At 39.7% G+C, this 3953-nt stretch overlaps 1 long non-coding RNA gene across 1 annotated transcript; it reads left to right on the forward strand.

Moving 5' to 3' along the window:
• The first annotated feature begins 526 nt into the window (after nt 1-526).
• On the forward strand, nt 527-3377 carry LOC118410771. The gene is made up of 3 exons (XR_004830595.1): nt 527-584; nt 993-1051; nt 2755-3377. It is a non-coding gene; the product is annotated as an uncharacterized LOC118410771 (long non-coding RNA).
• The last annotated feature ends 576 nt before the right edge of the window (nt 3378-3953 follow it).

Here is a 3953-nt window from a genome sequence, read left to right on the forward strand (position 1 = left end):
CACCTTAATTAGACTGAAATATTGATGATCGCTGAAATTTTGAGTTGGTCGTCGGCAGTCAAAGGTGCACTCTCACTGCGCACTTGCGTCAAGCTTGCATCACTGCGGGGTTCGTTCCCTGCATCACTGTTTTGTTATTTTCTCTGATTTGTTTTAGATATTGCGTAATACGTAAAAGTATGACTTAGAAGATAACAAAATACACAAAACGTAATCTCTGAAATTCGTTGAGTATTTTTCCAACCCCGCTGTGACGCAAGCTTGACGCAAGTGCAGTGAGAGGGCACCTTTACTTCGCACGGAATTTTTGTTTACATAAAGTTGTAGGTACTTTAGTACTTGACGTAATGTTCCGCCGGGATTTCTTTGTCTTATCTACATGTGATATTGTCTCTTTCTCTCGACTTAAATGAATGTTCCAGTAATAACCATCTCTTTTAGATAAAAGGCAAACCAATGTTGATTCTCGGTGAACGGCAGGAAATGGCTTCAATGTATTTATGCCTATTCTTTCTCTGTTCGCACAGGTAGCATGGCCACCTGCGCAATGACTTGAGAAGGACTTCACTGCTTAGAGCATAAAGGTGAGACTAACAATTCGTTACAGAGGAAGGTAAAGGACAAAACGCGTTGGCCCATAGCCAGGGACAACGTAAAAGATAATGTCTTATAGTGGTAAATATGAGCACCTCGAGACAAATTATAGTGTATTTGTCGTTATCTGTTAATACGTCCATTTAACCACTCATGGCATTTTTGTTTACATAAAGTTTTAGCTACTTGGCGTCATGTTCCGCCGGATTTTTGTACTTGTAGCCTGATCTACAATATACAAGTAATATTCTCTCCTTTTTGACAAGACTCATATGTCCAGAATGAATATTCCAGTAACGAACAGTTGTTTTGCATAAAAGGCAAAGCAATAAGTTCCTCGGTAAACGGCAGGAAATGGCTTCAATGTATTTATGCCTATTCTTTCTCTGTTCGTACAGGTAGCATGGCCACCCGCGGCAGCAGACTTCAGAAGGAATTCACTGCTCAGAGCATAAAGGTGAGATAGACTAACAGTTCGTTACAGAGAAATGTCAAAATGCGTTGGCCCACAGCCTCACCTCACCTCACCGGTCCCATAGCCTCATCGGCCGTAGAGGCAGCAATACATACCAAAAATCATGAAAATCCGTTGTTCCCTTCTTGAGTTATCGTCTTCAGAAGTTTTTGACAAAAATGCCCCTGCTATCCCAAACTAGACGCTAGGGGGCCCAAACTTATGTCACTAATTCCTGAGCACAAGAGCTATCTAACACCCAAAAATCGTGACCATAGCTTGTTCAGAACACGAGATAGCAAACCCGGAAGTTGTGCTGCAGTACCAAGAGAAGCCGCTAGGGGGCCCAAAATCTAATCATTTCCAGCTTTCATCACACACTACCAACACACCAAGTATGAAACCAATTCACTTTGCCGTTCTTGAGTTATTTTGTTTACACACAGACACACACACAGACAGACAAACGCAGGGTAAACTAGAGTTCGGCGACCTCATACCTCCATGAAAATTTAGAGCTTTCGTAACTTTCATGCAATTGACTAACACATTAACATAATTTATGCATGGTGTTGTTCATCATTGACTAACGTACACATGTCACAGTTATAAAATTCCCATTATTAATCATAAAGCAGTTTTGCAATTTTTACATAAATTATGCAAATAAGTTCCTCATTACCATATTTGGTATCTGCTTATATTCCACATATCGTAATTAACCTGTGTTACATGTATTGAGGTCCAGTTATTGAAAACAATGGAACTATACAATTTCCTCATTAATTATGCAAATTAAGTCCTCATTTGCATAACATGTATATCATTATGAACATCTTTGCCTAAGCTACCCGCATGCCTGAAATGCAGGCAATCCATCGTTTCTTTCTGCAGTTATCCTCTTTGGAGTGTCTTGACAAAAACACCCATGCAGTTCCACAATTAGATGTTAGGGGGCTGAAACTTGCCCCACTTTTTCATGACACCAAAAGCTATCTACCACCAAAATATCAAGACCATAGCATGTCTGGAACAAGAGATACATTGAAAAAAATGCTATGATAGAATATTCTCATTAATTATGCAAATGTACTCCTGTTTTGCATGATTAGTATCTTATCTTGTAAAACATTGTCTAAGGTACCTACATACCAAAAATGATGAAAATCCGTTGTTCCCTTCTTGAGTTATCGTCTTTAGAAGTTTTTGACAAAAATGCCCCTGCTTTCCCAAAACTAGACGCTAGGGGGCCCAAACTTATGTCACTTATTTCTGAGCACAAGAGCTATCTAAAACTTCAAAATCGTAACCATAGCTTGCTCAGAACATGAGATAGCAAACCCGGAAGTTGCGCTGCAGTACCAAGGGAAGCCGCTAGGGGGACCAAAATCTAATCATTTCCAGCTTTCATGACACCCTACCAACACACCAAGTATGAAACCAATCCACCAAGCCGTTCTTGAGTTATTTTGTTTACACACAGACAGACAGACAGACACACAGACACACAGACAAACACAGGGTAAAATATAACCTCCATGACATTTCATGGAGGTAAATATAACCTCCATGACATTTCATGGAGGCAATAAGACACTGAATCTTGTTTATATATAGGAAGAGCATACATACACAGAACATCTTGTAACAGAGGAGTGTTTATGCCACTGATACATGTATGTTATTTTGTCTCTTTGTACCCACAGGTGAACTTCTCCATGACTCAGGATAGAAAAGGAATTCACAGGCTAGCACGAACCCCGGCCACGGAAGAATTGGGGTCTGCTCCGATATCACCCAAGAAACATCGAATGCAGCATCACAGCGAAAGCAAAAAGAAACGAAACTAATAGAATAAATGAAGCAAAGGTCACACAAATGCTCATGACACAAAACATACAAATAAAGAATAAAACCCTCCAACAAAACAACACTTCTATCACACAGTAAGACTTTGAAAAAGAAAGAAAAGCATTATGCAGTCAAATTTAAAGTAGTCGGTATATCTTAAAAGTCTACCGTACCAAATGCACGGTGAATCTCATCTTTTCTTTATCATCAATGTGTTTGACATATCTGAATAACTGTATCAATTACATGTCCAAACATATCATTCTTCATTTTAAGAAGTTAGAACTTCTCCAAAAACATCGACAAACGTGACATTTTGGTCTTAAGTAACATCTAGAAAGCTCTTGAAAACCCTTAAAAAGCTGCAATATTGTATAAAAACTACGGCCTATGCTATGCCCAATGAATTAAATCACAGTTTCTCATTCTTATGTGCAAACGCCGATCCCACAAGGTGTTGCCAAAAACGAATTCCCAAGGGAATGCGTTCGTGGACATATAGAATTCCTGGCCACTCAATCGCAGTACTATACCAACGGCTCCGCCCCTGAGGCGTCGCCAAAAAAAAGTGCCTCCAGAACCCCTATCATTTGTTGTTTGAGCAAACAGACAAACAATAATCGAATAACTTCTCTCCGTGTAATATTTCCGACTTCTACTATATCTGCGCGATTCAACCTCTGCTTGGAGAGTAACTGATTTCCATATTTTCTGCTTCTGTGCAAATACTTCGACCTCATTGGTCAGAAGTAGAGACTGAAAGGCAGATTCAAAATGGCGGTGGTCCAGTAACCGCTCGATGCAAACGTGTGGTTTTGGTGAGTATTTTCGGAAATTTCTACATTGTCTGTGACTGTCATTAACGGGAAAAATACGTAACAGATGAAGGAATAGATGTCTTAAATATTTAGGAGATATCGTGTAGACTTATCCTAAAAAAAGACGCAAAACGACTGACATCGTTTCATCTGCTGTCGTCTGACAATAAGGGTGTCAGATTTGACTTGCACGGGTGTCAGATTTGGCGCCCATTTTAGGGAACTCCATTCGGTTT

The sequence above is a fragment of the Branchiostoma floridae genome, chromosome 3 (genome assembly GCF_000003815.2).
Source record: "Branchiostoma floridae strain S238N-H82 chromosome 3, Bfl_VNyyK, whole genome shotgun sequence".
Classification (NCBI taxonomy): Eukaryota; Metazoa; Chordata; class Leptocardii; order Amphioxiformes; family Branchiostomatidae; genus Branchiostoma; species Branchiostoma floridae.